This window comes from Felis catus, chromosome A1, assembly GCF_018350175.1.
Source record: "Felis catus isolate Fca126 chromosome A1, F.catus_Fca126_mat1.0, whole genome shotgun sequence".
NCBI classification, from domain to species: Eukaryota; Metazoa; Chordata; class Mammalia; order Carnivora; family Felidae; genus Felis; species Felis catus.
The window spans coordinates 68,496,895-68,524,884 of NC_058368.1; the positions used below are offsets into that span (position 1 = coordinate 68,496,895).

A 27,990-nucleotide genomic window follows, 5' to 3' on the forward strand; every position below is an offset into this window, starting at 1 on the left:
GAAAAGACTGCATATTTATTTCCCTTCTGGGAACTTCATGTTCTATGTTAGCATATGTAAGTCTCTAAGGAGCCCTACAGTAACATTTTTGAGAGCAAATGGATTTAACATTCATTTGGTCAAAAGTATTTTCTTTGTTGTTTTGCTTTGTATTGTTTTCATGGAATATCTTAGTATCCTAGACCTAACAAGTATACCATGAAACATACCCAGGAAGTATTATCAGAGGCCAGGGATTCCCAGTTGCTTCTCTGCAGAACGGCTGTTCCAGAATGAGATTCCATGGTGACCACTATTTGACAAATAACAACAAAGAGACACCGACCAAACTTCCACCAGCAACTGTTGGTAAATATTCTTTATTTTTGTTTTTTATTTCTCATCGTAGTCCATATAAATACGTTTTAAAAATTGGCAATCATCACACAGGTGATATTTTGTGTTCCTTTCTCACTAAAACTTAACTGCAAATCTCTTTTCTTACTGTTACATGGTTTTAATAGTTACATGGTTTTAATAGTTATTACTGTTAATGACCCATTAAGGAAATAGCATCGTTTACATACCATTCCCCTGTGTGACACAAATGCTCACCGCAGTAGTTCTGCAATTATAAATAATTTTTCTGTGAAGAACAGGTAAAACTATATTTTCTTTTCTAGAATTATTTCTGTGGAATAAATGCCCAGTAGTGTGATAACACAGTTATGGGATCTGTATTATTATCCTAATGGAAATATTTAGTCTTCATGGAATTAGTAAGTTTGCTTCTCTGGAGTGAAGCTAAGAAAAGGATAAGGAAGAGTTGTTGAGCCACATTCTACATGATTTACTGGCTGAAATCAGATTTCCCAGTGGACAGACTCACAGTACAGAAATACCCCTCATACTCAGAGAGAATAGGGCCTTTACAACACTTTTTCTTTTACTTTTGTGTCTATAGAGACAGAAAGGTGCATATTTGAAACTCCGTAATTCTCAGACAACCTGCCAACCTCTGTCTTTGCTTTCTCCTGGTCTCCTTGACCCCGGGAACTCTTTTTTCCTAGCAGGGAGGCACTTAGAGGCTGCTACCCACTTTCCAACTCTGGAACTGGAGATAAATGCCAATTTGGAATCTATCTTTTAAATAGGGAACTGCCTATGGCTGAAAAGGGCTTTAGCATTCTTAGATCTGCAGTTATGAATTCCAGATCTCAACACCCCAAAGAACAAAAACCAGAAAAAAATATATTTCCTTGTGAAAATGAATCTCAACAGAGTATAGGTACATGGACATGGCTACAATTAAATGTTGAGCTTGTGTTACCCAGTGAGAAAAAATTTACAACAACCATGATCATTTCAGTGGCTTTTCTGATCCTCTGGAGTCGGTAAAAGTGATACGTTCTGGATTATAACTATGAAACTCAGCAGAAGGATCATGACTATACTTTCCCCACTCTGGAGTACTCATTTGCCATACTCTGAATCAATGTTTTAAAGCAGCTGCTAGTTAGGGCTTTGCTCATCCATTTGACTACAGTGATTGCATAACCCTTCCATTTATGGATTTGGTGACAAGTCAGTTGTTTCCTGAAACTTCTGGTGGAAACAGCATTTTAGAGGTAGGATAGAATCTTCAGGGCAGGCCACAAGAACCACAAGAGTATCTCAACTCATGTGGCCACAAAAGGGACATTGAAGTAGAAGAGTATCATGTGTATTTCACAAGTGTCAAGACACTTCTGTAGTCTTGTGGGTTTTGTCTGTTTGGTGTGTGTCTTTATCCTTTTGGAGAATCTTTTGACTGAAAGGACACTACTAAAAAGAAAACGTGCATAGACTGAAATAGGAAAGTAAAGGATAAACTCTAAACTGAGCACTTTGTGGGGAATGAAAATATAACTTAATCAAAGTGATTGAAAACATACACTTTACAAAACATCAAGCAGAATAACAGCAAAACCAAGTTGGGAAAATGGAAGAGAAAATATAAGCGATTTAGGTCATCAAGTTAGGGCATACAACATCCAGCTAAAATTGCAATCGAGAAAGGAATAGCAGAGAAAATAGAGACATTATCAATGAAATATGATAAGATTTCTGAGAAATGAGGAGAATGAGTCCCCAGCATAATTAAAGCAAGGACAGCAATACCAAGTTATATCTTTGCCAAATGCCAAAATACTGCAGTGTGATGAAATATCCCTAAATGCTCCAGGGACAAAAAGCAAAGGGTAAGGGGCCAGAATGTCTTTAGACTTCTCAAGGCTACCATTACAAGCTTAGCAGATCATGGCGCATCACCTTCAAAGTTAAAATGAGAAATCATTTTCAATCCAGAAATCTATACCCACCAAGTGATCAATAAAGTGTGAGTAGGGACTATGAAAGTGAGCTCGGATATGCAAAAGTTCTAATTTCCCTCTCACTCCCCCCATCTTAGAAAGCTTCTGGAAGATATTCTTGGCAGAAGAGATAGGGCTGGATGATCACTAAGAAAGCAGGATGGCTGCTGCCCTCTCTGGGACTGATAGGTGCTCCAATGGTAGGCTCCTGAGGCAGCTTGTGCCCATGCTCCCCGAGCAAGATTTGTGAAGTGTGTTTGGAATGTTGCCATCTTACCTTGAGCACTGGAAGACTGATGCCATGTCAGCTTCTGTTGGGGGCCCAGATGAGACCAGGAGTCTCCTTCTGAACTGCCGACAGGGGAAGCAGATTTCAACCAAAAATGGCTCTGCACACACACACCTGTTAACTGGGTGGGCCCTGTTAACCTGGGCCTTCCCATTGAGTCAGCTCACAAAGCAAAAAGAAGGAGAAAGCATTAGCTTCTGGAGGAAAGGTGGCAGAGAGCTGGAAAGTTGGGAATCCCAAGATGGCAGTGCCTTCTCCCCTTCTGGATAGTGTTCTCTGCTCTCAAATCTAAATTCAGGGTTCATCAGTGGCTTCTGTAATGGCACAGGGCCTGTTGGGGGAGAGGTAACCCCTAGGCAAATCTGCTTAGTAATCACCTGTGCCTTTTTTGTCCCTCCTTTCACAATTTCCCTTTCTCACTCCCCAGGCAACCTAGGAATCTTGGATGTCCAGGTTTTGACTAACCACCACTTGTGCTTACACGTGTCCTGAACACCCCTCAACATACCTCCTCCCCCATTCCTGTCCTCAGTTCTGTACCACTGATGAAAATGACCCCTTGCTTCTTTTCCTTCTTACCTCCCCTTCCAGTCATGGAAGAATGATCAACATTCTAGTTCATGAAGTGTTAACAGCTATCAGAAAGCTATCAATGAAATTCATTTTCAATGAATTGTAGATGTTTGTAATTTCCCACTGTCCTCTAATAATACTTTATTGAAAAGGAGGAGTGTTCACCAAAGTGTGGTTCCAGTTATTACCTGAACGTCAGGCAGGGGGCTCATCTGTTGGGATAGAATTACCTTCCTGGTGACTTACCCAGAAGGTGGAGAGATCCATTTGCTTGTACCCCTTGGAACTCCTAGAACTTGAGAACCAGAGGGAACCTTTGAGCTTTTTCTATTCATCTTCCTTACTTTACACAGATGAGAGTGATGGAGTCCAAGAGGAAAAGCCAACCACAAAGAACTGTTTGGTGGCAGAACCAAGGGAAAACCTGTTCCTCTGACTCCCTTCAGTGCTGTGTTTCTGTTTAATGCCCTCTAAAGACTTGAAGCTTTTTCTGACCCCATCCGGTTATCCCTTCCCTTTCCCCATGTCGCTAGAGAAATGTTCCCACAGATCCTTATATTTAGAAAAGTATTTAAAAACCACATAATATAATTATCCTTCTAAAAAAAGGTTTCAGACTACATCTTGAACAGGTGAAAAAATAGTAATGTCCAACTCTTTGGGTTTTTTTTTTTAGTTTGTTTGGTAGAGACTAGAAGCTACCCCAAAATGACTAAGTTAGATGAGAGTGGCTTTTTATCCATAACCTCACTACCATACTCTAAAGAGAGCAGGTCAAAATGCCAATCCACATGTCAGACATTTATTAAATCAACATTAAGCAAGTGGGAAAAAATAATTAGCATTCAGTAAGTTCAATGAGGGTCCGGTTCTTGGTCCTTCTAAATGTTCTGGCCTTACTTTGCATGAAATATTCCCTTGAGCCAAACATAACATTGCAGACATAGTACTCTGGGATTTAAAGTTAATCAGATGTTCAGAAATCCTCCTGATGGCTGGATGAAGGACCATTTGGGGATCTCAGGGGTTATGCATGCATAAGCAGATTACCGACCTCGCTGGGTTTTATACCCTTGCCATGTGAGATGTGGAGGATGCAGGGAACACAGGGGTGTCTCCAAAATATCTTAGCACACCTACATATCTTGGAAACCTTGAATTTTACCAATCAGATCCCATTTCTAAGTCCTCATACTAGTCAATAGATCAATATTTTTTTCACCAATAAGACCCCTTTCTGACATTTGGTATACAAATGAACACTGTGGGTTGATTAAAATTTAGCTATCAGAATACATGTTGTAGTTGCCCCTGAAATGTGTTATTTTCCAATATAATGCCAGCTGACCTCCCTCAGACTATACACTCTTGAGTAAAGCAGTCAATTGCACATAGATTAAAACTATACTTGCACATTCATAAGTCCTCGTTACTGTAGGTAGAGTACTTTAATGGACGTTTCAGACTTCATGACAGGGTTGAATCTCCTGCCCAGAGTCATGTCTTCTCAACTCAATCCTTCCAGGGCATGTCTTGTTCCATTCCTCCGTTTCTATGGTTGTTCAGCTGTGGTTACTAGTTGACCTGGGTCTATAGTTTCTTTCCCCAGGGTCAGAACATGGGCCTCCCTTAGAACACAGCCCCAGGAAAGCCTTCTCCACACTCATAGTCTACCCGATTGGGAATTTTCTCCTAGAAATTAGCATAGGTTCTTAGGAGGTGGGATGTTGGAATTTCTGAGTTTCCATCAAGCTGGCAATTAAATTATTTTCATCATGATCCATACTGGGAGCTTTTTGCTTATGATGTAGAATAATAAGCATACAACTGAACCAAAACAGAATATAGTGGCCACAATGGGACTAATGGTCCCTCAATGGTCTAAAAAGAATTGTCTATATCTTTTAGAATCTGAGTGGGCACAAACCCACGTTCACATGCATAGCAAATTGTAGCCCAAAACCTTGGACCTCAGCCTGCCATGCTCCAGCAAATACCTCCACCACAGACTAACTGTTGGTTGAATTACACAACTGGAGATGTATTCCTTCAACTTAAACTCTTGGCATTCCTTGAAATGCAAATGCCCCTAGCTCTGAAATCTGGCAATAGGTCAATAGGAAAGACCAGCTGACCACCCTGAGACTGTACACTCTTGAGTAAAGCAGTCAATTACACATAGATTAAAAGTATACTTGTACATTTTGTGGAGAATGGGGAGCTGGACAGAGGCCCTTGTCTGTACCCTCAAATCAAACTGTATTTGCCTATTTGCTCTGCTTGCTCGTAAGATCTACCCTCATAAGGAAACAGAGCCAAATCCTCTTACTCTGACACATCCAAATAACCTAACCTTGTGATAGGGATCAAAAGGAGTTCAGGTGGATTTGTACTCCACAGGTATAATATTTGCTTTCTCTGATTTGTCATTGTGCACAAACATAGGCTATTACTTTTATGGTCAGCAGAAGGGCAGAAGCCAAAGCTCCGGCAGAGAGTAAATAACATACGCCATAGTGACGGAAGAAGACATTAAAAGGCTTATAAGCAAGGAGTCGCTGTGTGCAGAGCCCATCCTTGTGATTTACAGCACTAATGCTTGCTGCACACAGCCCCTCCCTATAATGGGAGGTTGGCCTTTCCTAAAATGGGGAAATTGTGGCAGTTTTACAGGCTTTATTGGGATCTATTGTGTGTGAAAATGCACGTTGGAAAGAAAGAGGCCTGGAAAAATGGCACTTCCAGCCCACTGCACTCAAGAATGTGTTTATCTGCACATGGTCCATGACCCCTGCCTTACAGGCACCCTGTGTAGGACCCAGGGGACTGGCAGAATCAACTCAGACTCCTCATGCCAGATTCAGACTGTGATCTCTGCAACTCCACAAATACCACGTGACAGGCCTGCCTACTCACCATGACCCCTGCCCCTCACTGGAAAGCGCTAATCCGGTCTGTCTAACCATGCAGCCCTGGGAGCTCTAACTGGGTTTGTCTAACCACTGAGTTCAGGTATGGGGTCCAAGGATTCCAGGAATGTGTGTGCGTGGTGGGGTTGAGAAGTAACACAGATGGCAATATGCCATTCAGTGGTCTAGAAACTTCACATGCATGGAAGTATTCAATCTTTACAATGATCCTACAAGGTATATACTATTTTAGTGGAGGAAACAGAGCATAGATGTGCAAAGCTAGGAAATGGGTGGGAACGTCAGCCTTCAAACCCAAGCATTCCAGCTTCAGAGTCTGGGGTGGACCCCAGAGATGGCATTGGTACCACGTTACCCCTCCAAAAGCCAGCTGGTTTCTGCCGTCCAGCCAGATGATGATTTGGTGGTTTGCTAGCAAGGGCTGACTTAGCAGTTCTAGAAACTTGAACAAAGACATACATCTGGTTTTGCCCTGCATACCCTATGGGTATTACTCAGGCAATGGCCCCAAATGTGAGCCACCCAAAAGACGTGGGTGAAGATCAGATATGTACATTTCTTATAATTCATAATATCTCAATCCCCTTCTCCTGGCAAACTTGAGTGACTACCTCACCTTTACCAATTAATGCTTTAACCTCACTCTTTGGTTTGTTTCTGTGTTTTTTTTTTGTTTGTTTGTTTGTTTGTTTGGTTCTAGATATAAGATTTATTAAGATACCCAATTATATATGGGTGCCTGAATGGCTCATACTGTTAAGCATCTAACTCTTGATTTTGGCTCAGGTCATGGTCTCATGGTTCACAAGTTTGAGCCCCACATAGGGTTCTGCTCTGACAGCCTGGAGCCTGTTTGGATTCTCTCTCCCTCTCCCTCTGCCCCTCCCCTGCTCGTTCTCACTTTCTCTCTCTCTCAAAAATAAATAAATAAATAAATAAATAAATAAATGATTTTTAAGAGACATGCTCGATTATAGCATTACCCCTGCCTTCTGACAGTGACCTATGCAGAGAGCATTCCTGCTTCCTTAAATTTCCCCCCAAAACCCCCTCACGTACCATATTGGTATTGGATCAGGAATGTGCCAGAACATCCTGATGTTCAGTAGAGCCCACATCCCTACTAATTATCCTTTCAGACACTCTCCTACTGAAATACCAGGCGTTTCCCCATGATGTGTGGTCTTGCTTGCTGCGCCAAGCATCCATAAACCCAACTTTGTTTGAATAGAGATGAATTCCAGATGAAAAGCCTTGAATGAGAGATGCAGTAACCATTAAAACTAAAACCCGAGTTGTTCGGAATAAAAAAATACATACACGTGCAAACAAAGTACCTAGCTCCCACTTTCTTTGATGGCTGGGATGGCTCAATCTTCAGCAACATCCTTACAGAGTCTCCACTTCCTGGAGTGCGGGGGAAAGTTGGTTCAGATTCTGTTTTGCCCTCGGAAGTGTCACCACCACCACTGTAGCACCATTCTACTAAGAAAGGCAGATGAGTCTTGTGATTCATTGGAAATATCAAAGAGAAGGACTTGTATTTGTTTTCCAGGCTTGTGTAGTGACTGATATGGATGACATTTCCATTCAACCCTGTACTGAATACACATTTTAAACTTCTTTAGTTTTCAAGACATGTAGGCTAGTAAGAGAGAACATGGTGCTGAGTGTCAGGTTTTGCAAAGGAAAGTTAGTTAGTTAGATATTCCCTATGCATTTTTCAAGTATTTCCATCTAGATTTATCAACTGCAACTAATATTTTTTAAAGGATTTCACAAAGTTATTTGTAGGTATAAACCCCAAATTGCAATACAATATAATAAGCATCAACTAAGGAACACAGAGGAAGAGAACTTTTGTTGACATGGATAGGCCAAGAGTAGACCATTCCTAGATAAGGCAATGCTTTTGCAGAGTTAAGTAGTCATTAGTCAGGCTAATGATCTACAAGGTAAGCCAGGTAGAAAAAGCCACTTTGGTAAAGGAATAGATGTCAGGATCCTTGGAAGAAATTTCCGATAGAAATAGATCAGTTTGGCTCCCTTAGGTAAACTTCCCAAAGCCCTCAGGTTGAGTTAGTATATTTCTGCTATTATAAAGCATGTGATGTTCTTACATACCAGTGATTTTTCTATGTATTTGTTTCTTGTACTAGAAGGAATGTTCTGGCACATTCCTGATCCGATACCAATATGGTATGTGAGACTGAGAACAGGGCTTTAGCGTCAGATAGAACTGGCACTGCCATTATATCCTGCAACTTAGACAAGCATCTGGCAGCACAAAACAGGTGCTCAGAAATATGAAGTCATTTGACCTTGTGGAGCTTTAGTGTTCTCACATGTTAAATAAAGATAATACCTACCTGGAAGAAGAGAGATCATCGAGGGCTTAATGGAATAATCTAGAGAAGTAATGATGTTGGCTTTCTTTCAGGTTGTAGCATTAGAAATGGAGAGATTCAGGATGTGTTCTGGAGGAAGAATTTTCAGAGCCTTCTAATGAATTCAATATGATGGGTAAGTGAAAAAGAGACTTCATCCTGTTTTTTGACTTTCAGTTGCAAGTGTCACTGATATAGGGAAGACTGGGGGATACGTTACTAAGTAAAGGCATCTAATAATCAATTAGATGCAAGATTCTGGCGTGTAAAAGATCTGTATATGCACAAGGTGAGACTTTTTATCCTATAAATGACATTGAAATGAGATGCTTGAAACCACCTAAAGAGAGTATCATTTGGGAGGAGGAGCCCCAGACATATCCCTTGGAATATTCCAATATTTAAGGCCAAGCAGAAGAGCATCAGTCAACAAAGGAGACTAAGAATGAGTGACTCTGAATAAATGGCCACAACTCAGTAAAAGAAAAATCAGGAGAGTGTGCTATCACAGAGGCCAAGGGGAAAAAGTGTTTGAAGAAGGATAGAATGTCTGATCACATCAACTATTCCGTAGAAATCAGGTAAGGCAAAAATAGAGAAAGAATGTGGCAAAGTCAGGATCCTCAGGAATTTTAATTAGCAGTGTTAGCGGAGTCCCAATGTGTAGTAAAGACAGGAACTCTGGACAGCCCTTGCAAGAATGTTTGCTTGGAGAGGTAAGGAACACTAATAGATTGGTAGATTGTCAAGAGAGGATTCTGTGGTTCTATCTTATATTTTATTAAGGATTGGAGGCACTTTTGTTTCACATTAGAATGATCTGGTACAAAGAGGAAACTAATGATCCCGGAGAAAGAAGGGATACTTACACGAGTGATGTTCTTGAAAAGGGGAGAGAAGATGGTAGACATGTGGTTGACATCTGAAGAGATACTTTATTCACGACCCTTGGAGCGCAGGTGCAAACCTTAGGCTCATGGTGAATCTAGTGGAGGGAAGCACAAGAAATTCTTATTTCACTGTTTCTAATTTCTCTTAGAACTTTAGAGCAAGGTCATTTGTTGAAAGTGAAGGGGGAGGAGGGGAAGCAAGATGTTTGAGGAGAGAGGGCAATGTGTTAAAAAGTCACTTTAGGGAATGGGAAAGAGACCACTAGGGATCTGTGATAAGATTAGCAAGCAGCATTGTATGCCCGTTTGAAATGTATGAACATGACTCAAAGTGAGACAAACACATGAAACTGTGTGCTTTGCTAAGCCAATGTTTGGCTACTCCGCTGCAGGAATGGAATAAGTGGATATTTGGTTTCTCTAGTATTGGTATCGACCAGGCAGGTAGAGAGCAAGGGAGTTGCAAAGAGAGCAAAGGTGTTTGCAGAGAAAGTGGGAACATGAGGGGCATGATGGCTGGGGCCAAATAAATATCTGGTAAATGAACGAATAACTGAGGACAGTGAAAAATTCCAGAGCGGAAATATGCATCATTATTGAGTCACTTATCAACTCTATATCAGTTTGCCTTTTCTACTGCCATTGCTGCTGAACGTGGGCAGTGCGCACCCTGGTGCTTGTGACACTTGGGTTCTCAACTGCTTCCTCGCAGCACGTGCTTGTGAAAGACACACACGTCACCTGGATGGCTTCGAGTAACCAAGGAGACCGACATGACTCCTGCAAAAACCTTGAGTGACATTTTCAGGGATGCAATCCTGGCTTCCTCGTAAGGTGGCTATATAAACCTATACGTGATAGGTTTGCGGGCTCAGAAGGCCCGTCACTAAAAGGTCTCAGGGCCAGGGTGTGGGAGTGGGGAAAAAAGGGAGGTAAGAAGATAAAATGTACAGAAGGAATCTGCATGGGCTACCACCCCCCTTTGTTTCTTCTGCCCTCTGAGCCCCCAGACAAAGGGAAGTCTGTCTGCCATTCCTTGAAGGTTCTCTGGCTCCTTTCCTGTCCCCGTGGCCCAGGAACAGTCATTTAACCACATCTCTCTTTTTGATAACACACCTTGTGGTGTGACACATGGGAGACCCCAGATTCCTGTCTATTCTAAAAGTCTTTAACAGGGGCACTTGGTGGTGCAGTTGGTTAAACATCTGACTCTGGAGCTGGACTCAGGTCATGATCTCACAGTTGGTAGTGGGATTGAGGCCTGAGTCAGGCTCTGTGCTAAGCATGGAACCTGCTTAGGATTCTGTCTCCCCCCTCCCTCCCTCTCTGCCCCTCCCCCACTCATGCACTCTCTGTCTCTCTCAAATAAAGAAATAAATAAACATTGAAAAATCTTTAATGGCTTCTGTCGTCATCAGTAAACTTTCATTACTCTCAACGGACAATTTTGTTTTCCTTCCCCAACGAAAGCCCATTTGTTGTTGTTTTAAAGGCTCTTCTGCAGATGGGACACTTGCAAATAAAAATAGCAAACACACAGGCACCTGTGCCTCTATTTAGAAGCATCATGAGTGAAAGGAGGGTGCTCATTGCCTGGGGCCCCTTTTTATTCCACTTAGCCTGACTACTGAGCTGGCAAGAGCAGGTAACAGCTTTGTCCCAGGGTCTCCGAGCACCGTGACTGCAGAATGACAGCTGTGGATGGAAGGCTCCGAGCTGCCACACAAATGCATCCGGTTCCCCAGGAAATGGTATGTGGATTGGGTTTTTTGAGTCCAAGAAAGAAAAGGCTAAAAGGTGCTTAATTTATGGGCTTTCAGTATATGAAAGTGTAGGTTTTTTGGTTTTGTTTTTTCACATTCCTTAGAACCATAGCTTTGAACGCTGACAAGGAAGCATGAAGTCATAAACACAAAGCCAGAAATCCTGCCATTGGGCGCAAGGAAATATCCCCTAACCATCTGTCCTCGTGGAGACTCTCAAATGTGCTACTGAGCAGATTTGCAATGTCTGTCTCTGGATATAGTTCACGTGTGGGCCGTAAACCTGGGGCGTCACCTTTCTGAGGGCAGGAAGCGGGGCCCCAGGCTCTGGAGCCTCCTCTCAGTGCCTCTTCCCAAGTGCACTTGGACGTGGGTGTCATCAAGGTCGAATGGGCTTATCCGCCCTTCTGAAATGAGCGTTCACCTTGGACCACCCGGCACGACCTCCGTGTCCTCTTCTGGAAAAGGGAGAGGGTGGGATGTAGATTTACAAAACGTCTGCCATGTATTAGGCCCTGCAGATGAGAAAACGGAGAAGCGGAGGCAGGAATAATCTCCTCCAGGCCTCGAGCCAGTCAGACTCCAGACCCCGGCATCACCACCCTACTGTGCATTTCTGAAGCCTTTAAAATGCCGAGCCTCTTTCCATAATTTGGCTATTGTTGAGAGTGCTGCTATAAACATTGGGGTACAAGTGCCCCTATGCATCAGTACTCCTGTATCCCTTGGGTAAATTCCTAGCAGTGCTATTGCTGGGACATAGGATAGATCTATTTTTAATTTTTTGAGGAACCTCCACACTGTTTCCCAGAGTGGCTGCACCAATTTGCATTCCCACCAAACAGTGCAAGAGGGTTCCCGTTTCTCCACATCCTCTCCAGTATCTATAGTCTCCTGATTTGTTCATTTTGGCCACTCTGACTGGCGTGAGGTGATATCTGAGTGTGGTTTGGATTTGTATTTCCCTGATGAGGAGCGACGTTGAGCATCTTTTCATGTGCCTGTTGGCCATCCGGATGTCTTCTTTAGAGAAGTGTCTATTCATGTTTTCTGCCCATTTCTTCACTGGGTTATTTGTTTTTTGGGTGTGGAGTTTGGAGAGCTCTTTATAGATTTTGGATACTATACGGCCCTTTGTAGCAACATGGATGGAACTGGAGAGTGTTATGCTAAGTGAAATAAGCCATACAGAGAAAGACAGATACCATATGTTTTCACTCTTATGTGGATCCTGAGAAACTTAACAGAAACCCATGGGGGAGGGGAAGGAAAATAAAAAAAACAGGTTAGAGTGGGAGAGAGCCAAAGCATAAGAGACTCTTAAAAACTGAGAACAAACTGAGGGTTGATGGAGGGTGGGAGGGAGGGGAGGGTGGGTGATGGGTATTGAGGAGGACACTTTTTGGGATGAGCACTGGGTGTTGTATGGAAACCAATTTGACAATAAATTTCATATATTGAGAGAAAAATAAAAAATAAAAAAAATAAAATGCCGAGCCTCTTGTTTTCAGAGACTTTCTCTGCCTGGCCTCTTTGTTCCAGCTTGATGGCAGCTTTATTTAGGTGATAATAGAAGGCTTGCTGTTTTATGAGGCGTAATCCAAGCCCTGTGTGGATAACTATTCTTTTAGGTTGAGAGGTTTATCCCTCCTATAAAAAGAGGTAGATGATTGCTCTGAAAATCCAGTCTTTTATTCATTCTTGCATTAGGTAAAGACACTTGCATATTCACTTTTAGCAGAGGCTCGCAGGGAACCCCAAGCTGGGTATGCAAGCGTGGCTGCAACACGGAGACCAGACATGGGGACTGTTATTCCTTCACTGTTGGCTGAGCATAGAGGAAATCACCTGCAGTCCTTAGAATGCCTCCTTTTCCTCTTGTTTGAACTTTTAAAGGGGTTGCAGGAGTAGCGACTGTCCCTTTGGGGGAGAGGGGACTGCCCCAGTGTTAGCACCAAAAATCTTGCATTCCAGAAAAACCCTAGTCCTGAGTAAACCAAATGGTTACTAATCTTAGTTCAAACCTCAAGTGGAAGAAAGTCTACAAAGACAGAAGGGACTGGGAAGCAGGAACTAAAGCAGATAGATGTTTAAAAATGGTTTACTGTCCCTAGGCATTGGAAGCCACTTTCATATATTCCCTGACGACAGAATGGGATCTTTTGAAAGCCAAGGGAAACAACCTAGAAGTGCATTAAATAGGAAAATGTAGAGCCTCGATCTCTGAAATACAAGACAGCCTTAGAAATTAAGAGAGTACATGTGTATATGACCATGTTAAATAATTTCCAAATTTGGAGCAAAAAAAAAAGAGAGAGAGAAATGTATAAATCTTTTGTATATGTTTATCATTTATGGAAGTAGTGTATTCATTCTCTATTACTGTGTATCCATGTTGTTACAATGGTTAGGACAATACGCACTCATTATCCCCTGGTTTCTGTGTCAGGAGTCAGGGAATGGCTTGGCTGGACTCCCTCCGAGGGCACAGTCACAGCGGCAGGTGGACTGTGCTCTCATCTGAAGCTTTGACTAAGATGGATCTGCTTTCCTTTTTTTTTTTTAATATTTATATATTTTTGAGAGAGAGAGAGACAGAGTGAGAGTGGGGGAGGGGCAGAGAGAAAGGAAGACAGAATCCAAAGCAGCTCTAGGCTCTAAGCTGTCAGCACACAGCCCGAGGTGGGGCTCAAACTCATGACCTGTGAGATCATGACCTGAGCCGAAGTCTGATGCTTAACCGACTGAGCCACCCAGGTGCCCTGGAATAGATCTGCTTTCAAACTCACATGGTTGTTGCAGAAGCTGAGGCCCCCCTTGGCGCCTAAAGGATGTCACACAGGACCCACATAGCCCTCAAGGTAGCAAGGAACTCAAGCAAGATGAGCGCTACAATCTCATGTAACTTACCACACAATTGGGTTGGATCCAGTTTCATTTTTTCACAGTTTAGTTTTTTCCAAGGGCATTTATTACTTTTTTATTAAAATAAACACATGCACACACACACACACACACACACACACACACACGCAATTTCACTAATCAGTAAAGAGAATAAAATATAAGACCAGGGACAAAACATGTTGTTCACTTGGCAATCGTCCTCGTAACCCCAGGCTCCCCCACTGTTTGTGTTCGGAGACAGCTCAGCGCCAGTGTCGAGCCAAGGCTTGCATGTCACCTGTCCTGTACGTGAAAATCAAGGGGAGCCTTATGGCAACGTTAAGACATCGTAAAGAAACTCTATCACATCTCTTAAAAACGCCGTTATGGTGTATTGAATTGATCGGAGAAGGTATACTGAGATAAGTGGTCCCTTCCTCACTAAAGAGTTAAAGCAGGCCAACTGCATTTAAGGCGTACCTAAGGACACCATGAGCTCACTGATGTAAGGGCATGGGAGTGTCCTAAGAAGCAAAAGGCTACTAATATCTCATAACTCCCCAAGTGGTCCACAGACCAGCAACCCTGGCATCACCTTGGAGTTTTTAAGAATGAGGTTTCTCTTCCCGCCCCAGACATCACTGAATCAGAATCTGCATTTGAAAAAGATTCCAATGCACAAGTTGGGGAGGTTTTCAACCAGACTACTCCACAGGAGAGTACAAATCACACCCAGGATAGCTCGCGCACATTTTCACAGGAGCTATCTACACAGGAAAGCCTATTGAAATATTGCTTATAATAGCAAACCCCCAACCAAACAGAAAGCGCAAAAAACCTGGAAAAAAATAATTGATCATCTGTAGTGGATTGAAAAATAAGTTGCTGTGTATTTATCAAAGGAACACCGCAAGAAGTTAAAAGGAAAAAGCTCCAGCTACATCTATCGTGGATGTATAGATAAGTGGATATATGGGTCACTCCTGAAAAGATAATGGTGCGTGCAACCAAGACCAAAAATAAAAATAACCAAGTTCCGGGAAGAAATATACAACATAAGATCATTTGCGTAGAGTTCGAGGACTTGGCGTGTGGACGCATACACGGGTAAGTAAGCATCAGAACGGCAAACACCACCTTCAAGACGGTGGCTTCATCTGAAAAGAGGAGAAAGGGATGAGAAGGAGAAACATTTAGAGCTTCTTTCACGTGCATGCTTCCTTCTGGGTGGCGGATACATGGATGTTTGCATATTTTCCCCCGCTTTTTTTTTTTAATACTCAAAATATTTCATCATAAAGAAGAAACAAATATCCAGGACTTCCAGATGATACAAAATTCTCCTTCAGAATGTGTGGACTGGCGTCTAATCCCACAAGCAGTGAGTGGGGCTCCCATTGCCCCGCATCTCACCGGGGCACGGCTGGTCAGACTTCTAATTTTTGGCCAACGTGCCAGGCAGGTGGGAAATGGCAATGGACTGCTGCTCCGTCTGCTTTTCTCCCTTTACGAGTGGGATGTGCTTATTGACCAGCGGCCTTCCTGTCCTGTGAGAAGCAGCTTTGCATCCTTTGCACAGTTTCCTATTTGTTTTTTCTTATCGATTCGTAAGAAGACTAATTAAGAGCACTAGGAATGCAAGTTAATGTCCTTTTTCTGTTTAGATTGCAAGTAACTCTCTCAAACCGGAGAGGGCCCAGGCCTGGGAGATGTGTGCTGGGGTGCTCGATACGAACTGGGTCCCTTCTTAGCTTAGCCCTCAGTTTCTTGCTTTCCCTAAGTGGACGTCTCTTGACGTGCAACTATCTATCTATTAAGTTTATTAGTTTATTTTGAGAGAAAGAAAGAGAGAGAAGGCATGCAAGCAGGGGAGGAGCAGAGACAAGAAGAGAGAGAGAATCCCAAGCAGGCTCTGTGCTGTCAGCGAAGGGCCCTACGGGGGCTCCATACCATGAACCACGAGATCATGACCTGAACCAAAATCAGGAGTCGGACGCTTAACCAGCTGAGCCACCCAGGTACCCTTCATTGTACATTGAAAAATATAGTCTAAAATATCAACTAACCAGCTAAGTATACAGGATTAGCAACTCTATTTGGTTCCCCAGGGTAGCTTCATTTTAACTTGCAAAGCTTTCCAATAATAGTTATTTTTTGCTGCCATTGTTACAGGGAAAACAAAGAAATAACAGTGACATTTTAGCAAAGTTCAAGATTTTCCCAACCAGCTAAATTTGTATTAGCGTTTTTTTGTTGTTGTTGTTTTGTTTTTTGTCTTTAAGAAAATGACAGTCTCTGGAAATTAGTTAATGGGAGAAATTCTTTTTTGTGTTGGATATAGTTCTTCTGTAGCTTCCACCATTTATATCTTAAAAGAGAGACACATTTTTTTTTTTATTTAAACTGAGAGGAATCAATTTCTTTAGAATGCTGGAAAATTCTTGTGCTTATATGATTAGGAAATCTCATTTATGTGATGGATGATCACATAGATCACTTAGAAAAATTTTGGTTTCAGCCCAAAAAGAGCTGTACTTTCATTTACAATGGGGAAGGTAGTATCGTCTCGGTGAGTGAGACCTGTTGCTCTAAGTAATAATGGGCTTTCTCTCAGACCCAGAGCGAAAATGGGATTTTTAAACACTGTGAAACAGAAACCCCACAAACATGGCTGACTCTGCTTAAATCTTAGGTCTAACCCTGATCCCAGTACTGGCTGTCTTGCCCCAAGGGTTCAGATATGTCTAAAGACTTCAAGGACCTTTGGTCACGAGGTCAGTCATTTTCATCCTCCCATACTGACCAGTAAGGGTTTGGTTTTGTTTATTTATTGGTTTGTTGTGGTATCTATGAGGTCAGGCATTTAAATATCATTTGCTGTGTGTTCTAGAATAAACGTGTCCTCCCCTCAAATTCACGTGAAATTCTACCTGCTCATACATTGGTATTAGGAGGAGGGGCCTTTGGGAGGTGATTGGCATTAGATAAGGTCATGAGGGTGGGGCCCTCATGAATGAACATTAGTGTCCTTTTAAGACTCAGGAGAAAGAGCTTGCTTCCTCTGTTCTCCTCCGTGTGAGGCACAGTGAGGGGTCAGTGATGTGCAACCCGGAAGGAAGAGGGTTGTCAGCAGACCCATGCAGCCAGGTTGACTTTGAGCCTCCAGAGCTGTGAGAAATTTCTGTTGTTTATAAGCCCCCTTCTCTATGGTACTTCTGTTATGGTAGCCCAAACATACGAAGACATTGTCTTTTAATCCATCGTACTTATTAACGGTCGTATTTGCTCATGTTTGGCCAGCAGGAACTAATTCAGATCGTGTCTTTCGGTGCAAAGAGATATTCCAGACTCATTTTGTGCATATTCTGGGCCAAGACCTAGGATAATATACTTCTCACAAGATCCCTGATTCCTTTCACTCTTTATGGATGACACTCTGGGCACTAATGGTGTCACGGCAGATGGGTTGCTCGTTGTGTCTAATAATAATATAATTTTTCTTAAATAAAAAATAGAGCATAAATTTATAGTAATACTTGCCATTCAAATTCAGGCCTATAGAGTTTTCCTTTAACCTCCTTGCTCTGATACTTGTATCTTCTTTCAAGACTGCTGAAAAGCTCACTTAATTACTTGTTTGATATTGTTCATGACACATACAGAAAAATATCAGAAAACTTATATTAACATTTCTTCCAACAAAATAATTGCTAAATCTTAAGGGATTTTTCTAAAATCTTAAGAGATTTTTTTTACAGTGCTTTTTTCCTCAAGGTCTATCCCACTAGGGTCAATCAAGTGATTGTTTTTTAAAGTCACTGGGAATAACTCTTCTCTGTATGGTTTTGTCTCCAAATAGATATGTAGTTAAAGTCATCCATTTAATTTTACTTTCAATTTTAAGTAATTGCTTCTTAATTTATTTAAATGTGGTTGAAGTAATGTATATGGTTCCAAAGTGAAATCAATACTGGGTGTGTTCAAAGCAGACTCGTCTCTTGCTCCCCTTAAACCAGTCTGGACCTTGCATTCATTATGGTCTCTTCAAAAAGCAGATCCTGGGGCGCCTGGTGGCTCAGTCGGGTAAGTGTCCGACTTCAGCTCAGGTCACGATCTCGCAGTTTGTGGGTTGGAGGCCTGTGTTGAGCTGTGTGCTGACAGCTCAGAGCTTGGAGCCTGCTTCGGATTCTGTATCTCCCTCTCTCTCTGCCCCTTTCCCACTCGTGCTCTGTCTCTCTCTCAAAAATAAATAAACATTAAAAAAAAAAAAAAAGACAGATCCTGTCACCCCTGCTTCCCTCCCTTCCTGCTCAAAAACATTTACTCACTGTTCCAGCCACTTTGCTATGGTCAGCTGAGCTCTGCAGTAGGGAGCCCTGCCTGGCCTACCCCCCACTCCCACCCGCAGCCTCATTCTCCAGCCTTCCTTCTGATGCTCCAGCTAAAATGGAATTCACTCAGAGTCTTGGAAACCCCAAACTCAGGAACACTTTTGAGTTTTTACCGATTTCCTTCTCTCAGTCTGAAACACTCCCTTTGCCCACATTCTGTGTGTGAGTCTGTCTAGATCCCACTCACCCTCTGGTATTAGTTTATTTTTTCTGCCCTCTCCAGCCTCTACCTGGATCAGAGTCCTCTTGACTGTGCCCATGGCATTTCACATATGCAACATCCCACACTCCGTTATAGAAGTGCTTGCCAATGTGTCTGCATCTTCCACTGAAATATAAGCTCTATTAGGAGAGGGATTTTGTCTGTTGGGTTCACCATTCTATCCCCAGAGCTGAAAGATCTTTTTCACTCTAGGGTCTCCACCAATTCACACGGTTTCTTTGTGAGTAGCCAGATGCTTTTGCACAGTCTACATACTGCACAATCGCACATGGCAGACCTGCCTGGCATAACGTATTTGCTCAATAAATATCTGGTGAATTAATTTTAATTATCTCTAGTTTCAATATTTGCTCATCAATAGCTTTATTGCTGATCCCCTTTTTCTTTAAAAACTTTCTCTTTACTGTCTTAGAACATCCTTGAATAATTAATTTCTCTGAAGATGATTGAACTACCATATTTCCAAACAACAAACTCAGGCTTGCAATATAATTTCATTTGGGAAGGCACACAACTCACTCCGTCTCACCAAGATGTCTTCTCTGGCCTACCGAAAGAGGGCGTGTGTCCTTTATTTGAAATTTGACTCTAACATCAGTTCGTTGAAGGAGTAAGTGGATAGTATAGGAGTGGACACAGCTAGAATCATGACTGTCTGTTCTGTGGACAGCAGACCCTGAACTTCATCTACTCCAAAGCTTAGAGGGATTTGGAAGCATGAAGTTTACGATCACTACTATGCAATTCGATCCTCATTGTTCCTTTCATCAAAGCTCATCCTTGAGACTAACCCACTGTGTGGAATTCAGATTCACCTCCTTCCCCCTGAGACCCAAGGGTTCTGCCTCCCTCTGGGAGAAGACCTTCTCCACAGGCAGAGAACCTTTAAATAATCAAGGAAATAAGCCATTTGAGCACAAAGGCTTTTCCTTCCACAGTGTTGAAAGAATTGTGAAAATGCCACTTTTTTCATAATTAAGGCTCTTTAAAATACCAAGATATTTATTTTGAATGCTTTGTCCTTCCTTCCATCACAACAGAGTCCTGCACTGTAATGAGAGCATGGTGCCTGACACACACCACAGACTAAGAGCAGCTCTCTGCCAGCCCCTGGTTGGACCTGTTTTAGACCCTCTCTGGGAGACGCTTCAAATCTGGAGAGATTGCACTGGTGAAGTATTTCTGGAACTGTGTTTAGAAAACAAGAACAAAGAATTTAAGTGTCACAGGAAGAGAATCTGGACTTAAATCTGTATCCTCTTCAAGGATTCTTTCCGAGGCTCTTTGTATTCCTTCCTGAAATATTTATATGAGCAAATATCTTGACTTACCATGAAGAAAGTCTGGGATGCATAGTCAAACAAAATCGTCTCTAAAAGAAGATAAAAGCTCCCGATGGAAACTGGGGTGGCCAGCTGCCGTTCAACATTTAGATATGTTAACAGCAGTAAGTAAATATTAGTGAAAGCAGTTTCTTCATTGACTCCAAGAGCTGGGTAAATACATGGTCACGGAAATAATTCTCCAAAGAGCAGAGTTAAAAATTGGTGTTACAAAGACTGAGGACAACTCTTTCACGTGGTGCCTAAAGCAGGAACAAGCCTCTAAAGTTGTCCAGGAAATTCACTCTTCCTTTTATGCACTTAGCTTGTTGTTAAAAACAAATCAAAAAAATGGCTTTATTAAAGTATAATCAGCATACAATAAATTGCACATATTTAACGTATATAATTTGACGAGTTTCAACATATGTATATACCCATGAAACCGTCACCACAACCAAGGCAATAGATGCATCTAACACCTCTGAAGTTTCCTTCTATCTCTTTGTGGATTTTTTTCATAAGAATACCTAACACGAGAGCCACACTTTAAAATTTTTAAGTGCATGATACATAGTGATGACTTAGGTGCTATGCTGGACATCAGATCATTAGAACTATCCATCTTGCATAACTGAAACGTTAGAACAGTTGAACAAGTCCTCGTTTGCCCCTCTCTCCTGGCAAGGTGCCCCTTGTTCCTGGCACCTGATAACCACCATTCCAGTCTGTGCTTCGAGTTTGGTTAGTTTAGGTAGTTTATGTAAGTGGAATCATACAGTATGTGTCCTTCTGTGATTGGATTATTTCATGTAGCAAAATGTCCTCCAAGTTCATTCATGTTGTCACAAATGGCTGTATTTTCTTTATTTATTTAAAAAAAATTTTTTTAACGTTTATTTATTATTGAGAGACAGAGTGTGAACAGGGGAGGGGCAGAGAGAGAGGGAGACACAGAATCCAAAGCAGGCCCCAGGCTCCGAGCTGTCAGCACAGAGCCCGACGCGGGGCTTGAACTCACAAACTGCAGGATCATGACCTGAACCGAAGTCACATGCTTAACCAACTGAGCCACCCAGGCACCCCATATTTCCTTTATTTTTAAGGCTGACTAATATTCCACATTTTCCTTATCTATTAGTTTGTCAATGATCGCTTGGGCTGTTTCCATAACTTGGCTATTGTGGATAGTACTGTCATGGCATGGGAGTGAAGATATTATTCAGATATCACTTAGAGGCCCTGATTTACATTCTTTGGGGTGTATACTCAGGAGCGGGACTGTCAGATCATATGGTAGTTCCATTTTTAATTTATTGTTTTTAATTTTGTTGTTTTCCATAGTGGCTTAACCATTTTACGTTCCCAAAAAGAGTGTATAAGGGTTTCCTTTTCTCCACATCCTTATCAAAACTTGTATTTTTTTTTTCAACGTTCATTTATTTTTGGGACAGAGAGAGACAGAGCATGAACGGGGGAGGGGCAGAGAGAGAGGGAGACACAGAATCGGAAACAGGCTCCAGGCTCTGAGCCATCAGCCCAGAGCCCGACGTGGGGCTCGAACTCACGGACCGCGAGATCATGACCTGGCTGAAGTTGGACGCTTAACCGACTGCGCCACCCAGGCGCCCCCTTTTTTTTTTTTTAATAATAACCATCCTAACTGGTGTGGGGTGATATCTCATTGCAGTTTTGATTTGCATTTCCTAGATAATGAGCATCTTTTCACTGGCCATCATTTGTCTTCTTTGGAAAAATGTCTGTTCAATCCTTTACCCATTTTTAAACTGGGTTACTTTTTTTTTTTTTTTTGCTATTGACTTGTATGAGTTCCTTATATGTTTTGGATAATAACCCATCATGACCTATATGGTTTGTGGGTATTTTCTCTCATTCCAAAAGTTGGTGTTTCATTATGTTGATTGTTTCCATTGCTATACAAAGCTTTTCTGCTGGATTTTTTTTTTGTCATTTTTGTGTTTGTTGCTTGTGTTTTTTGTCACCATATATAAGAAATCATTGCCATAACCAATATTTAAAGAGCTTTTCCCCTATATTTTCTCCTAAAATTTTCACATGTTTGGATATTAGGTTTAAGTCTTCAGTCCGTTTTGAGTTGAGTTTTGTGTGTGTAGAATAAAGACCCAATTTCATTCTTTTGCATTAAAATATGCAGCTTTTCCAACACCATTTCTTAAAGACACTATCCTGCTCCGTTGTGTATTCTTAGCACCTTTGTCGAAGATCAGTTGGATTTATTTCTGGGTTTTCTATTATGTTCCATTACTCTTGTGTCTATTTTTAGGCCAGCACCATACCTTTTCTATTTCTGTAGCTTTGTAATATCATTTGAAATAATTTTCAGTAGCATCAACGAGACTAAAATGCTTAGGAATAAATTTAACCAGGGAGGTAGAAGATCGATACAGTGAGCACCATAAAACATTGATTAAAGAAATTGAAGACACAAATGAATGGAAAGATATCTCATACTAATGGGTTGGGAAAATGAATAATGTTGAAATGTCTATGCCACCCCCCTCCCCCAAATCTACAGAATGAATGCAATCCCTATCAAAATTCTTGTAACATTTTTCAAAGAAAGAGAAAAATCCTAAAATTCATGTGGAATCACAAAATACCCTGGATAGAGAAAGCAATTTTGGACAAGAAAAGCAAAGCTGTAGTCATCACACTTCCTGATTTTATTTTATATCTTTGAATTGGAGAGCTGTATCCATTTACGTTCAAAGAAATTATTGTTAGGTAAAAAGTCACTATTATCCTTCTGTTATTTTTTTGTCTGATGTGTGTTTCTTTCGTCCTTCCCTCTTTTCCTTTCCTGACATCTTCCTTTGTGATTGTTGATTTTTTTTTAAGGTAGTCTTTGCTTTGATTCCTTTCTCTTTTTCTTTTTTGTGTCTACAGTTGGTATTTTCTTTGTAGTTACCATGAAGCTTTCATTAAACATCTCATAGTTACAACTGTTTATTTTAAGCTGATAACTGAACTTCAATCGCATACAAAGTCTCCCCATGTTTACCCTTCCCCCTTTAACCCTTTATGTTATTGATGTCATACTTACATCTTTTTTTTAATTGAAGTATAATTGAAACATAATATCATATTCATCTCAGGCATACAACAGAGCGATTCAACAGGCGTGTACCACAAATGTAGCTGCCATCCGTTACCATGCAACACTGTTACAATACTGTTGACCATACTCCCTATGCTTTCCCTTTATCCCCCATACTTAACATGTTTTATGCTATACATCCACCGGCAAATTTCTGTAGTTGTAGCTCTTCTTAATTTTTTTTTTTTTATCTTTTAACTTGTGTATTAGGGTTAAAAGTGGTTTAAATGCCCCCATTACAGTTTTGTATGTATTGTTATGTTTGCCTTTACCAGTGAGGGTGATCTAAAGAGGAAACTGAGTGGCTCGGTCAGTTAAGTGTCCGACTCTCGATTTCAGCTCAGGTCGTGGTATCATGGTTTTCAGGATTACGCCCCGCGCTGGGCTCTGTGCTGGCAGCATGGAGCCTGCTTGGGATTCTCTTTCTTTCCGCCCCTCCCCTGCTCTCATTCTTTGAGAGAGAGAGATCTCTCTCAAAATAAATAAATAAACATTTTTTAGGAAATAAAGAGGAAATTGAAACAAAGACGGCCAAAAGAAAGAAAGAAAGAAAGAAAGAAAAGAAAAAGTGAAAACTGATAACCATGTAAGTAAAATGCAAATCAAACATAAAAGAACTATAGAAGCAATAGCAGGTGTCAGGAATGTTGAGTCTGCCTCCTTTTGAGAGAGTCTGGATGTGCAGCAGAAGGAACTTATTGGAAGTGAACTCATCAACATAAATGAAGAAAGTGGTTGCAATAAAAGAAATAAATAAATAAAGATGTCCCAGAGGAAGCAAAGCTGGCAAAGAAAACCTTCACATGAAAGGAATTCTCAGAGGTGTTTCATGACATTGAAGGCACAGAGAACACAACGTCGAGAGCTGATCCAAGTTTAGAAAGGAGTACAACAATTCAACAAGGCATAGAAAAGATGCTTGCTCCATGTCCTAAGTTCTACAATGAGAAGAAAGTGAGCACGCTTCAAACTACTCTTGATACGTTTTTTTTTTTTTACAAAGAAAACACTTTCATTCTCAGTGCTTCTAATGTTTTACAACAGACATAAGGGAGTTTTTAATGTCTCAGTATAAAATTTTAAAGGCCAAGGAACACTCGTGATTTTTCCTATTGATTATTCAAACCACTTTGCGTGGTTTCAGTTTGCATCTGCAGTGAGGGCTACCTGTATTCAAAGGAATTTCAAAAGCTAGTGGGTGAATAGCAAGTGTGCTTCAACCGTAAAACCCAAACTTAGCTGATGCAGAATGTTGGACATCTTTTTTCGATATATGTCAGAGAAAAGGCTTTAAGTTTCTTTAATCGGCTCCCAAGTCCCATGGGGAAAAAGCTGATGGCAGGAGAATAAGAAAGCTCAAGAAGAGGATGAGCTTTGGAGAACCAAGAACTTGAACTAAATATTGGCTCTTTGGCTCATCTAGTCTACAGTCTGCAGTGTCCATTCGATAGCTGAGACTTTTGCCTCATCGGTAAAACGAAGATGGTAAAACCAACGTTACAAGACAGTTCTGCATATAAAAAAATACGTATGTGTGTATACACATACGAAGAACTATTGTGCATAGTGTTTAGCAGATACTAGAAACCCATAAACTGTTGCCTTGTTTTCTCTTTTCTTCAAAAAGAGTCAAAACATAAATTATGAAAGTAAAACTCCAGTGGGGATGGTGGAGCCCCTTCCTCACCCAATAAGGAAGGAAGCTACCATTTACTTTTTTTAACGTTTATTTATTTATTTATTTATTTTGAGACAGAGAGAGACAGAGTATGAACGGAGGAGGGTCAGAGAGAGGGAGACACAGAATCTGAAACAGGCTCCAGGCTCTGAGCTGTCTGCACAGAGCCTGACGCGGGGCTTGAACTCGCCACCCAGGCACCCCAGGAAGCTACCATTTATTATAGGCTTCGTCAACATCAGGGACTTTGACAGAGATCGTGGTCAGCACGACAGCATGACATGGTGTGACAGAGAACACTCCCCAAGGCAGCCTGCTGCTTTCAATGACTCTGAACTTCCATATACAAACATTGCCAGCTCTGGGTGATTAAGGTTAGTCAGTAGCTAGGATAACCTATAGGGCATCTTGGATTTTCTCATGAAAACTATAAATATCCCAGGGGGAAAAAATGTTTTAACTCTACAGTTCTTTTCACATCTAATTATTTTCCCGATCCCACATTCATAGAAAATGTACCTTAGTGGGGCACCTGGGAGGCTCAGGCGGTTAAGTGTCCCACTTCAGCTTGGGTCACGATCTCACGGTTTGTGGGTTCGAGCCCTACGTCAGGCTCTGTGCTGATGACTCAGAGCCTGGAGCCTGCTTCCGATTCTGTGTCTCCCTCTCTGTCTGCCCCTCCCCCCGCTCAAGCTCTGTCTCTCTGTCTCTCTCTCTCTCAAAAATAAATAAGCATTTAAAAATTAAAAAAAAAGAAAAGAATATGTACCTTAGCCTCTCTGCTTCTCATTTTGTTTGAATACACTACAAAGAGAATCAAATTTTAATAACTAGTATTATTATGTGTTTACATATAATGAGGCTATCTCTGTGTGTGCACAGATGGCCTAGAATAACTAAACATTATTACAACCAGTTCTTGTAAACGTGGAGCGTCTCTACTAATTTCATTGATCTTTATCAATAAAATATTGTTACTCTGACATTCATTTTTATAAGGAACTTTTATGCGACACTAGAAATCTGCTAGAATCATAAATTGTTCATGTTTTTGTTTTTGTTTTTGTTTTGTTTTTTCCAGAGGACAGTGGGTAGAAAGGTTTGGATGGTGAGAACACTTCCTCCTGGAGGTTGAATAAGCAGATTGCCGGGACCTTCGAGAGTTGAGTGGAGAGTCGGCTTTGGAAAGAGACGAGGCCCCTGCTTGTCCTCCCCTCATCTCCTATCTACTCCTCCACGTTGTTCCTCTAACTCTCCTGAGTTAACAGTCTGTTGCCTCATGTATCATGTCCTTATTTGTCTCTGTACCTCAAAGCACGGTAGTAGTCCAAGCAAAAGATATGGCAGGCTGGACCACGGTCACAGCAGGGCAGATGGAGAGTATGTTAGTAGAGAAGTTAAAGATCCAAGGGAGCAGATCCTGGTGCCTGGTGTTCCCCGTCTAAATACCCCACCATGACAAGAAAGACCCTTTGCTATCTGCCCCTACATCCATCTGCCTATCACCACCTCCCACCTCCAGAGGAACTGTGAACTTCAGGCCCCTCCGTGCCCTGCAGAATGCTGCTTGTTTTACGTTCACCTCCACGTGGCTCTTCTGGCCTGACCTGACTTCCTCCCCAACTTGCCTCCTTCATTTCCCACAGCAAATGGTGCCATGCATGACCTTTCCTATAATAGGATGAAGCATTTTTGCCCAGTTGTCCAAAATGCTCTGGCATATATCTCAGCTATGATATAACTGGGTAAAAAGAAGAGTATTGTTTCGCTGTTGGCACCAGAGTTCCGGTTAGGGAAGGAACCATTTTTGTTTGGGAAAACACACTGAAAAGCTACAGCTAACAGAAAATAAGGCCTTGAGAGAAAGCAGGAACAACACAGAGACAGATTAAAAACCTGAGACCCGCAAAAAGCAGTATGGAGCTGGGAGAGGAGAGAAGGGGGAGAGATGGGGGGATGGGCAGAAGAGATCCAGAGAATGTGGCAGAAAACATATGTCACCAGACGAAGCAGAGACTTTTACAAAAAGAAGGATCTAATGTTCAATTTAAATTCATCTACCATGTGGTCAGGAGATGCAGTGCCCCCACGCTGTTACTCCTACCTACGTCCAGTGAAAGTTTCCTCTCTGTGACTTCATCAGCTGAGTGGAACTTTTGGCGTGTGAAGGAGACAGATGTGACCCATCACGTGACCAAGACGGAGAGAAAGGCACAGAGATCAAAGAGAAAAAAGAACTCCGAAGAAACTAGGTCACCAGAGTTAGCAAGGAAATTTAGAAAAAGAAATAGAAATAGAAATACCATCCTTCCCCCATTCTACGTCCCTGTCTGAACAATGTACCCCACATGAACCATATACCGAGTTATTTCCCCACCTGTAAAATCAGAGGGAGAAACTAGGTGGTCCCTCAGGGCCCCTCCAGCTTTAATATTCTGTGAATCTCAACCTTCCACCGAGCTTGGGAAAACTAATAGAAGTTATGTCCTATTGTAGAAAAATGTTTGGTGCTCCGAATTAACTTGATTAGGCACGGGAGATGACAAAATAATGACAGTCGTTTAACACCTAGGTGAGGGGGAAAAAAACAAATTAAGAGAAGTATTCTCATGGCACCAAACAATGGCTTGTTCAGATCCTTCTGGCAGCAATGTAGCGTCTGTTCTAAAAATTACAACGCGTTTTGAAATTACTGCTTGAGTGCATACACAATGTGTGTCATGTATTTATGTAATTATGTTATTAAAATTTTTAAAAAGTCTCCAGTATGTGTGGATGCAAATGTGCCCACATCAACAAAAGTATCAATGTCCCATTCTGTCCAACCCTGGCAACTTAAAGATGTGTAACATGGGCTGTCAAGTAGCCATTGATGCTGAGGCCTTAGTCCAATCGATGGATTACGGTGCAATTATTTGGAAGGAAAATATTAAATTGTTTTTGTTTATCTTCCAGAGGCAATTATCTGATTGCGTTTAAGCAGCGACAGTCCCAAAGAGCCACTGCACGGAAGAACGAGCTTGGGTTTGTTGGTCCACCCTACTTAAGTGCTGACAAGTCGGCCTGTTTTGCAACGGAGATACCAAAGCAAGGAGAGAGAAGACGCTGTTGCAATTTCTCAACCAAGCAGATATCGATGTGATGAAGTCAATTTGCCATTAGTCATATTTTAACTGGCTGCACACAGAA

The 27,990-nt window shown here is 41.6% G+C and overlaps 1 long non-coding RNA gene across 1 annotated transcript; it reads left to right on the plus strand.

Moving 5' to 3' along the window:
* On the plus strand, positions 1 to 27,562 carry LOC109498887. Its single transcript, XR_002155879.3, has 3 exons — positions 1 to 348; positions 8,563 to 8,645; positions 25,883 to 27,562. It is a non-coding gene; the product is annotated as an uncharacterized LOC109498887 (long non-coding RNA).
* Positions 27,563 to 27,990: the final 428 nt, after the last annotated feature.